Source organism: Micrasema longulum, unplaced genomic scaffold (genome assembly GCF_059751315.1).
Source record: "Micrasema longulum isolate JH-2025_06_02 unplaced genomic scaffold, ASM5975131v1 h1tg000418l, whole genome shotgun sequence".
Classification (NCBI taxonomy): Eukaryota; Metazoa; Arthropoda; class Insecta; order Trichoptera; family Brachycentridae; genus Micrasema; species Micrasema longulum.
The window spans coordinates 602,963-615,453 of NW_028277618.1; the positions used below are offsets into that span (position 1 = coordinate 602,963).

Genomic DNA, 12,491 nt, shown 5'->3' on the forward strand with positions numbered 1-12,491 from the left:
TATATTACAACAGAGATGAAGTACGTTTTGTAGATGGGAATACAGAAGTCTAGGCGTTTTCAGGGCTTATTACCTATCTTTGGTTCGTTTAAAAAAATAAAAAAATGGTAGGATTTTTAAACTGAACAAGAAATAATCTCAGTTTAGATACAATTTATTTAATTTTTAAAGCAACAGTTTTGCCGCATTTCAATTATTATTCTAGAATTCTCTTTCTGAGCACTGAAAATCAATATAATGTCACGCAGTAAGCTCGGAATAAGCGCATGAGAACGACACAGATGTGGTAGATATACAAAAATTAAACATAAATATGTTGACGGTACTAAACATGCTTTCAGCTAAGCAAGGGAGTCATTTTAAATACTTGAGTGTTAATATTTAAATTAAAAAATAAATTATTGCCTGAATACATGTTTAGTGATGTTCGGCGTTATAAAGAAATTCATCACCATCCTTCGAGGGGAGGTGGAGATTGAGACACCCCAAAACAAGAATCCAGGCAACTCAAAACAATCTGTACCAACGACTTAAGATGTTTAATGCGGAAAAAAACAGAATCTCAAAACTCATTGTACAAGGGATTGAAGCTGTACAATGAGTTACCTGAAGAAATAAAAGAAATAGAAAAAATTTAAATATTTAAAACTAATTTGAAAAAATATATAATTGAGAAATTTTTATAAAAAAATTGTAGTATTATTAAAAGTTTATATGAGTTCTTAAAATGTTATGAATTTAACTTAATAAAGCATAAATAAATAATGCGTTGCCAAAAAAGATTAGGGATGCTGGGTATTTCCCATTGTTTCGTGGGATGGCAATGATTTTTGTTAAAAACAAATATCCATTTAGGTAAATAAAGTGTCGTCGGAAAGCGTCTGGATTTTAAGAAAATGTTTTGTTCTTGAAATTATTTTTGCATATTTGTTTATTTATTTTATTTATTCATATTTTTTCCATTGTAAACTATAATTATTAATAAAAATAATGTGACCTCACCTCGGGTTACCCGTGCCGAGGACACTTAACAATATACATTTTTTTAAATATATTTTTACTTTTGAGAATAAACAAAGAAGACTAACTTAATAAACAGAGATAGTTAACAAAATGTTCAGACAGTTTTAAATACCTCGTATTTATGTTTATAATTAATAAATGTACATCTATATTATTTATATTACAAAACGCACAATGAAAGAACAAAAACAAAATATAAGCTATACACTTGTGGAGCAGTTGATTCAATATTGATTTGGGCGAATGAGACAGTCCATTTTACTTCTACCTAGCTCTAGTATCCATTTTTTACAGCCTTTTTTAACATTTTCTCGTTATAAATTATTAATATATAGTGGAAGTAGGTTATAGATTTTAATTGAATAATACTCAAAATCTATTTTGTTTATTTATGTCGGACTAGTGGTGTAATGGTCAGCGCGTTTGACTACCATGCAAGAGATCTCAGGTTCAATTCCCGACATGGTTGATATGAAATATTGATTTAAAAGGGTGTTTTCACACTAGAAGATTTCATAGTTCCTGGACTGGTACCTGAAGCATTAGACTGATCATCTTACCTCCATGTAACAAAAATGATTGCGATTGATGTACCAATGCAGTGCCCTATGCACCATTAAAGGAAATGACGATGATGATAGTTTTTTAGTTAAGGTATAACTATAGTCCTTAAAATAAAGCTTGACAGCTGTCAAACTAATTTCATTAGTGATGGGAAATAACTGATAAAATCGATTTTATCAGTTATTTCATGTAATCATGAAACCCTGTTTCCAAAAAAATGGTATAAATAACGCAAAAACAAGCCTATTATAGTGTGTTTAACACAATTATTCATTAAAAAATGTGACATTTATACTTATTTCATAAACAACATCAAATGAATTATTTTTTTATTAGATCAATTTACATTAATCAATTTGTCCATCTCTAAAGTTTTTGCAAAATGATGTAACCTTGCAAGAACGTCGTTAATAATTAGGTTTATTTTAGTTTTCTTTTAGTTTTAAAGCTGATTTTATATATTAATGTTGATTTATGTTTCAAGCATTGTATTAAAAAAATAAATTAACACGCCAGATACAAATGATTTTTTGTATGTCAATATAAATTACTCCTTGGACGTTACTACAAAGTAATGTCGTCACTTTTTCTGACAACTGTCATTCTAATTATGTTACATTTTAAGGACTATAGGTGTTCAAATTTTATTTGTACCTACAACTATCTAAAATAATTACATTACATTAAGAACCCTATCGAAAATGCGTAACATTCACCTTTCTGTATATTTTTGAACACCCATATTCCTTCAATTCTTCCAACTGTCGATCTTCAGGATTTATCTTTTGGTAAATACTTGAAGGGCGTCGGAGTTATTCTATTCTGACGTTATTAAATATATACAATTTAAAAATAACGTTTTGTTCGGACAGCGCAACATAGGTGTCGTAAGTAATTTTAGCGAAATTTTGAAATAATATTTTACATGTTATGTAGGGTATACAAAGATGGTGTAATTGTCAGCGCATTCGCCTACCATGCAAGAGGTCTCGGATTCGATTACCGATATGGCTGATATGAAATATTTGTTTTAAAATGTGTTTTAACACCAGAATATTATAGAGAACAGCTGGAGGCGCAATGCAGAAGCCCGAGTGAAGATCTACCCGACATCCCATCGGTGATAGGTAATAAAGAACCCACACGAGAGGTAGCATTATACATGGTCAAAATGGTGCAGGCAATTGGTAAAATAAACCAAAGTAGGGAAGAAAATGCCGAACACTCCTCTAGTGGAACGGAAGGCCTGTTGACTGCTGCCAACAGGCCGGCTTCTCCTGAAGAGTTTTAAGTGGGTTCCTCTCCACATGAGCAAATGCTGAGAAGTTCCTGATTAGCCCACATTAGTATGTTTATTTATTTATTTATTAACGGACATTGTCCATGTATACAATTTTTAGGGTTTAAATATTACAATAAAAGAATAGTTAAAAACATTTTAAAAAAGATAAGAAGCATTGACAAACATAAGGGACATAGAGTCAAAATCTGGACTATTCATTTAGTGCTCGTTTAAATCGTTCTAAACTTGAACCAAAAAAGTCCAGATCTTGAGTTAGAGTTAACAATACGACAAAGACGGGTCATTGGAGAAATAAGGCCATAGTTTGTTCTAAGCTGATCGATGAACAGTACTTCATTGTTTCTCAACCTACGAGTCGGAATATTGAATTTTACTTGTTCCAGTAATGATGGAACATCGATTATACTATTTAGTATGCCGAACATATGTATGGAATCGATATTAGTTCTACGTTTTTGTAGACTAGAAATATTTAACATTGACTCTATATTAGCATTAGAATAATTACCTCTCTCTAGTCCAAGCATCCACGATGCTTTTCGAAGCAAGCGATGTTGGACTGATTCAATGTGATTTTTGCGATTGAAATAGAATGGAGACTAGACCACGAAGGCATATTGTAGAAGAAGGCGAACAGTTGAGCAATAAAGAGTTTTGATTGTACGGACATTAGTAAAATCAGAGGATATTCTGTTAATGAAGCAAAATAATTTCAGTAATTTATTTACTGTATTATGTATATGCTCGTTGTTTGTCAGTTTAAAGTCCAAAACAACTTCTAAATCTTTGATGGACTTAATTACATCAATTTTGAAGTTTTCTAATGGTACTCGAAGGAAATCGGTTGTTTTGTTTTACGAAATGACATTATTTTGATATCTTTTCTAATCCCAACAGTTGAGATAAATTTTAAGTAATTTAACTGCAGAATAATCCTCTTTTAAAATAAAAACCGTGTATATTATAAGCAAGGTAAAAAAATAATGCAACTCTCATATAAAAAAATAAAAAAACACTGGAATATTTCATAGTCCCTGGAGTGGCACCAGAATCGTAAGACTAATCATCTTACCAATGCAGTGCCTTATGCACCAAAGGTGCGGAAAAGTAATAACGATGATACAATATATACAGGTTCGAAAAGAAATATAAAACAGAATATATTGATAAAGTTCAACGCATAAATTTGAATAAATAATTCGAAGTGTACTACAGGTGTATTATAAAATTTATGTGAAGTAAAATAAATGACGTTAGGTATGCGATTTTCAAGTTTATATTGTTTAAAAAATTTTAAGACGTTTGTAAAAATATTCATGGGAAAAAACTAGAAGGCAGATATTTGGTCCAATGGATGCAATAAAAAAAGGATTGATACCCATCCAAGTATAAAAAACTTCCTTTTATATGTAGGAGTGTAACAATAAAATATTTTACAGTCCCAGTACCTGAAGCGTAAGACAAATCATGAGATCATCTTACCTTAATGTAGCAAAATTGGTCAACATTTGGGAGTAGGAAAAATAGAAGGCAAGTATAAAAATCTGGAACAAATAAAGGCAGAATGGTGAATGTTACACAGTGTGTAAAGTGACCACGTAAACCAGCCAATGACAGGTCATAAGCTGTATAGATGCTTAGATATCTATATTACCTTCTCTAAAATGTTTTTCATCAATGATGTAATATGGCAATATTAGCTCTCTGGGGGGTTGAATTCAGTCCTCGTCTACATAAATTGAACAAACTCGATACATTGATAAAAAAATATCAAGGTTGGTGTACCAATGCAGTGCTCTATGCACCTTTGGATGCAAAAAGGGAATAATAAAATGAATGAATAATAATAATTTTGAAAAAATGAAAATTTATAATGTGATCAGAGATTAAATTCCATTTTCTAATTGTGAGATATTTACAACTCGTTGACAATTCATATCAAAATATAAATATTTGTATAAATCATAAGAATGAAAATGTATCCACAAGATTGTAAGCGAAATGACAAAAAAACGTAATGTGATGCCAAAATGGTATATCTGTCACATTTTTCAAAACAGACATTTTTACATAAAACATGTTTTTAAAATATATTTATTTTTTATTTTAAATTTTTCATTTATAAACCCTTACGAGTTACACACATTCAACAAAAAAAATTTTCTTTGAAATTCACATTCTACTGTGAATAATAATATTTTAAATATCTTTTGTAAAGGTTGTCTGAGTCTTTTGTTTAGTCGTGTCTGGTAGTTTAATGTATAATTTTAGTCCATGGTTTATTAGTCTCGATTGTTCTTTTCTCGTTTTAGAAGGTTGTATTTGATATTTTTCTGATATTCTCGTATTGTGTTCATGTTTACTACAGTTTTTTTCGAGTTTTAATTATTCGTCTACAATTACATCAGTGGCTAATTTATGAATAGGATTCTAGTTTAAAGAGTTCAGTTACATTTAATTGTTTAGTTTGTTTAAAAAGTTCTTTAGTTGCTGTTAGATAGGGTAGATCGTTTACTAACATTAATATTTTATTTTGCTGTCTTTGTAGTCTGTTTATGTCATTTTGATTTCCTGTTTCCCATAGTGGTTGCATTTAACATATTTTAGTTTTTACATAGGCTTCGTATATTATGTTGAATCGGATAACCTTTCTTGACCTAATTCAAATTCGAATACCTGGTAGGTGCACTAGAAGTACAGAATTATTTTATTGTAACAATTCTTGTACCAACTTCGAAATGCATTCACTTATATCCAGAATACATACGTATGGAAATAAGTTCGAAAAAATATTTGATATTTTCAATACTAAATCTGCTAATACATTAAAATGTAATCTCAATCGTTATTTTTTAGAAAAGAATGACTTTATTTAAAAATATATTATTAAATTTAACTTTGTTTTCTTGATACATATTCTTGATTATTTTTTTATATATAAATTATACATTTGTGGATTTATTGCCAAATTCCAACTGATAAAATAAAGGTGTTATTAAGATTATTTAAGCTTTCATATTGATCCAAAAAACGTATTATTTATAAAGTATTACTGTAGAATTATTTTTCTTTTTCATTATTACCTAGCTAAATACTAGCCACTTTATGTTTATGTTAAATTATTCTTAATTTTACTTTGTTATATTTATATTTAGAGCATAAGATTTTCTCACTTTAGTTGTTATCTTTTATTTGTCATCTTGGATATTTTATGTTTCTTTTTCACTTCTTTGTAATTTAAAAAAAAAAAAATACTTTAACTAATTTGTTTAGCTTTAATTATTCAGTTGAATTATATAGTTATATTTCATATTATATATTACATAATTAATTGTTCACTGTTGTGATTATTTCTGTAAAACTTTTATTGGTAAAAAATAAATAAATGTGACAAAAAGATATATCTTTCTAGAGCGTCGTTCAAAATGACCATGTTAAAATATGTGGTTCATCTGTTTTTTTAACTTTTTCCTACATGACGGAAGAAAATTCTACCATCCCACTACCGAAATATTTTAGAAAATCGGTTGCCTGGCCTTCAACTTGACCACGATACGGAACATCTCAATATTCTTACATCCATGTTAGTACGATATCCGTACGATAAATTTAAGGCCTATTAAAAATATACTCAATTAATAAATAAAACAAGAAACACCTTATTACTATTAACCGAAGGAGCATTATCGAATGCCGGTTCTATTTTTTTATCTAATGCATAAAATAACAATGAATTCGATGTCAGAACCACCAATAAATTGAATAAAAACTAGAAGGATGAATTGTCGGTGTTATGTTAATGAGGAAAAATTAAAAGTGTTCAACGTTTCCGTGTTATGGGCTCCTATTACATAATACTAAATTTTTATGTGTACTATCTAAGTCTAGCAATACACTTCACCAAAATTACTTAAAATGTTAACCCAGTGGTTCTTATACGGTGCTCCGCGAGCTTGTTGCCAGTGCTCCGCGAAATTTTGAAAACCAAAATTCAATGTTTATTTATTTGTTAAGGAAATCATACAGTCTTTATATAAAACAAGGTACAAAAAAACAATTGAAAAAAGTAAGACCAATTACAGATTTCACACTAATTTATTATGAACGCAGGAGGAGAGGGGAAAAATAATTGAATCCTAAAAAAGTAAAAATATGAATATTAAATAAAAAGTACATAAAAAGGAGAAGACATTGTATAGCTCCAACTCTACTTTCCTCCCTCTCTCTTTGCTTCCAGGAATATTCAAAATTTCTTTGTAAAAATTCACAACCAACAATAATTTATTATAATGATGTAATAATTTATTTAGAAATTTACATATAAGTTATTAATTTTAAAATACTTGGTACACTTCCACTTATTTATTTTGACCAATTAGCGCTTTCACCCTCTAAAGAGCATCTTCAGACATCAAGAATTGTCAATAAATAACTTAAATCAAATAATTTATTAGATGCAGGTAGTAGATGTACATACGAATAAGTAAAAAATTAAGAGTTGAAATCAGAAGTTAAAATTAAAATCAAAAGTGAAAGTTAAAATTAAAAGTTTAAATTAAAGTTAAAAGTTAAAATTGAAAGACAAAATTAAAAGTTAAAGTCATGTTGACTCATTTACTGTGCGATTTGAGTTGCAGATAGAATGGCTGGATGGCAGCATCCTTGCAAAGTGAAGTTGTGTGCGCACACCTCACAACAGCGGTCAAGTCTAGTCTAGCATTTCCATGCAGGGGATTCCCCTTGCGTTATTGCGTTTATGTACGTAGCTAATAGACAGACCTGCGATAAAATCATATTTTGTGTGTTTATTTCGTTAGTGTTGTGTGTATGCTGTTTATAACATAAGTGCATCTTTTAATGTACAAAAAAAAATACTACGGTTTTCAACCTCATATTTGTGTGAGCTAGGGTTTTCGACATTAACCAATATTAAAACGAAGAAATGCGAAAAATTTAGCAATTTGGATAAAGAAATGGGAGTAGCTAGTTAAATTTTAGACCTAATATCGCTGAAATTCGTAAAAGCCGACAAACTCAGGTGTCACGTTAAATCACTTTCGCCACAAAAAGTTTGATTGGAGTATTTATGTATTTTTTAAATAACTTGTCACTAATAAAATAACCAGTTTTATTTTTAATAAAATAATTTTTTTATGTTCTTTGCATATTTAGTTTTGGTGTACCGCGAATTTTCCTTATGACTTCAAAAAGGTTCAGAACCACTGTGTTAACTTCAACTCAAAACAAAAACAAACAAGCACACACCGTAGGCAGAGATGACAGAACGCCAAATCACTGTCTTAAAAAAAAAAATAGTATTTCATAAGAAATCTCACGGTATATTATTAGGATCTTTTTTTCAAATTAAGATAAGATAGAAGATTGTGAATCGGATTGTGGTCCCGTGGTTAGTGTCACTGACTCACGGCTCAAAGGTCCGCGGTTCGAATTCCACTCTACTCCGACTTGATTCCCATTTTCTAATAGTGAGTCATTTGCAACTCGTTGAAAATGGCCCTCAATTATTTATTTTTTTTAAATATGCACATGGCGATTTTTAAAAATTCAATGCCAGTATTAAGACGCATCGGTTACCATAACAAAAAAAAACTAGGCGAAATACTGTAAGAACCGATTTTTTTAAATATAAAAGTAATGCAAGATAAAACACCGTGTTTTGAAATAACGACATTTTACCGTGTATACTAATCTTTAATTTCAATAATATATCTTGGGTGCTGATGAAATATAAACTCACAATTAGATTAATATTAGGTTTAGATGTAAGATGTAATTTTATAAAACAAAGAATATTTTTCTTTTATGGAATGAACAAAGTAGATAAAAAGTGCAGTCAGGAATACATATTTAAGAAGTAAAAAGTTTTATTTATAATTATTTTTTGGGTAGCGCTGATTGAAAGCACCGTTTTTTTTGTTTGTTATATTAATAGTTAAAAATAAAATAAACAAATTACTGTAAGACGTCATTCCCCTTTATGTACACAATATTTTTTTCTTTCTTTTACGTAATGGGAAACGTTAATGTAAATAAATGCATTAAATCTAAATAAAAAAAAATATTTAGTAGTAATACTGATTTTTTTTTCCAAATAAACTAAAAAAGATTATTCACGCGATTTGACGCGAATCACAAAACACTTTCTCCGGAGAAATTACGTTTTAAGCGAGGTAAGTTTATTAGATTGTATACATTTTTTTGACCTTTTTTAAATTTCTGTGTAGTCGCTGTTTTGATATTGTGAGGTACGTCATTGTACATTTTCAGTCTATTTCTCACAAGTCGGGATTGACCTGTCCTTGTTTCGGCTCTTTGTATGTGGTAGTGTCAGTTACTCTTGTCAGCGAGATGTCGTCGTCTTTAAGGGAACCAGAAAGGTTAAATTTCGAAAAAATCGATATTTGTGTTTTACATAATAATTTAAAAAAATAACTGTTACTTATTATTAACTGTTTTTATTTATTACCAAATATATAAACGTCCATAGAAAATGCAAATGTAAACGATTATCTATTCTAGCTAAAAAAAATAATTATTTATTTTAGCCACATTTAATCTTTTACATAATTTATAAAAACTTAATTGGTCTTTTATGTTTGAATTTTATGTTTTTTTAATACTTATTAAGTATGTTTTCTAAATAAAATAAAATTGTTAAGCTTTTTATTTTTACTTAGCAATTGTTTATTTTTTTGTAAAAAGCTGTTTTAGCTGTTTCGAAAGAATAACTGTTTTAAAATAACAGTTTAAAAAAAATACCACATCTAGTAGATACCAAAATGCCACTAAGTGACGGACATCTTAAGCATACCTTCAAATTTAAGCTTCGCTGGTTAAATCTCTTAACGATCTCCGCGCGCCATTACACTCGTTTGAGATAAAAGAAAAATATATTTATCTATTAATGGCGCACCAAAGATTAACATGAAGGATCAAATAATTATGCGTAACTTTTAAGCAGAATATCATTAGGCATCTGATTTAAAGCATGTTGAATTCTGTAAATAAGACAAAAATTACATTAATGGGTTTAGTCTAGTTAAATGTAAGGAAATTATAAGATTTCACCGTTGAAAATCGCCGTTTTTTCAAAATCGCAGCATTAATAAAATTAAACGAAAATTAGACACAATTTTTTTTTGAAAAAAAAAATACATAAGATCTTATTATTTACTCAAAAAAATGAATTTTCACACCATTTCTTAAAAGTCGTAAATAACTGAAAAATGAAAATCGATTTGTGGCAGAGTGGGATTTTTTTTTTTTTTAACATTTTTTTATTTTATTTATTATTATTTTTTTTTTTTGCACCACAACAGGCCAGGAGGCCTAATTACAGTGGTGAATTAGATCACAGAGCACCCAGGCTTGAGAAAAATCACATTTTAATTTTTGTGTTCTCACCGGGAATCGAACCCGGAACCTTCCGTGCGTGAGTCAAGCGTCTTGACCACTACACCACGGAGGCCGCCAATTTGGATTTGATTTTGATTTGAACCTCGGACCTTTCGCCAGAAAGTTCACAATACTACCACGGGACCATAACCCGGTTTAAAATTATTTCTGATAAAAAGTATACGTAATTACATAAAAAATATAAACCTATTTATGTAAAAATCATAGCGCTGATAATACGATACGTATTTTTTTTTTGGTTTTTTGGCTGGAAGATATTGCTTTCAGCGGCAAGTCCGCTAAAGAACTTATAGGTATTTTGTACTCGAAGATTTAAAATAAAATAAATAAATAAATATTTGTTAAATAAAAATTATCGTTGAGTACTTAGGTCTCGTTATTCAATCGACTAGATACGAATTGATTGAAACTAATCGGAACAGCTATATAACCGGTAGCGGCAATCTTTTGAGACGAAAGTCGAACCCAGAGCCGATTCCCTACCGCTGGTTCATGCCTCACTGCACCACGGCTTTATATTAACATAAAGATCTGAGGATTGACCGCCAAGCGGTATACGCGATATTACACGGGGCGATTAATCAAAATCCACACGAATTTGCCGGGTAAAAGACGGTTCAATTTTATTTATTCGCGCTGTGTTTTTCCGTTCCATAAAGATGAATTTTGGTCGACTTACTTTTCATGAAGTCAACCGTGTGTTTAACTCTAGTTACACCGACAAAAGTTAAATATTTATTGCGTTGGCGTTTATTTTGGCCTAAGTTGATTCAATGAGGAAGTTCAGTGGTTTTTTTCAATTTTTTTATTTGTTAATAGACTGTTAAACTAAGTCAAAATTTCTTTTTTTAAATTTTTACATATCGTATTATCGGCGCTACGATTTTTTAAAGTTTTGTATTTCTGAAATAACTCCGCGTGTGACGTCAGAGGTTCATTTCCGCTTATTCTCATTCAGTTCTTCCTATTGGTCCAGAAGCGACAAGCAGACCGGAAATCTTCCATAGCTCTCAGATCATAGGTTGATTCACATGAACCAGTGACGTCATTTAAAGTAGTGCGTTTTTATCAAAATATTTTTTATTATTTTTTCTGTACATTTTCAAGAAACTTCGACGTACAATTTAATGCTCTAATTTTTACCCCGCGTAAGAAAACATTTTTTGTATACAATTTCCCGTAGGGCTGAAGTTCCTCATTAACGATTTTGTCGATAATGCTTGTCTCAGCCATACATAATGTACGGATCTTAACATTTGTGCATCTATCGTACATAGTTTTACCGCACATTCGCCTGAGATCGCATTGAGATCGCATTCAACCTACTTTCATCATCATTTTTCCAATTCCATACTTCGCTCCCATACATTAGAGTTGGCACTAGAACTCCGTTGTGAACTGCTAGTTTAGCCTCCTGCGATAAACATTTGTTTGCCAAAGTAGATTTCAGTGCACCGTTCACCCTGTTCCCGGCACTCACCCTCCTTTCAATATCTTTCTCGGCCTTTCCGTCCCTAATAAACATACTTCCCAGGTATACAAGTTCTTCTACCTGATTCAGAACATCTCCGTTCACACTGAACTCACATTTAGTTATATTTTCATCCCTTTCAAAAACCATCACTTTTGATTTATCAATATTCATACATAAGCAAATCGCTTTTCTTGCATACATCGTAGACTTTTGTTACCAAGAATTGCGGGTCTTCTTTGCTGCTAACAAGAAGCACGGCATCATCCGCATACATATGTAAAATAAAAAGGTAAATTATTAAATCCATGGCAAGGAAATTTGAATTTTCCTCTAGCCCTAATATTTGAGCGCAATTCACCCCTATTATTATGAATACTCAACTCCTCATTAATTTAATATAAATATAAAGTAGCTCGACCACGCCCGAATTTTTCACTTCGATATAAAAACACAACGAAACCTTATTTATCTACCGTAGGCGAGACATCAATCTTCGTCCCTTCCCGGGAGCTTTTTAAGGTTTGACTGGCTCATAATTATTCGGTTTGATATATTATTTAACGCTTCGATGACGTTCGCATATTAAAACTGAGTTATCCGTCCTAAAAAGTAATGTGTTACTTATACATAGCTCTATATCATGTCATGCCTTAATTAAAAACGTTCAGCGACCCTTTTGTATGATAACTA

At 30.5% G+C, this 12,491-nt stretch overlaps 1 protein-coding gene across 1 annotated transcript in view; it reads right to left on the bottom strand.

The window, feature by feature from the left end:
• LOC148281709 (neurobeachin-like) overlaps positions 1-12,491 on the bottom strand; it is a gene marked incomplete at its 5' end in the record, with an annotated part of 431,612 nt that overhangs the window by 220,407 nt on the left and 198,714 nt on the right. The gene's annotated exons all lie outside the window — the stretch shown is intronic.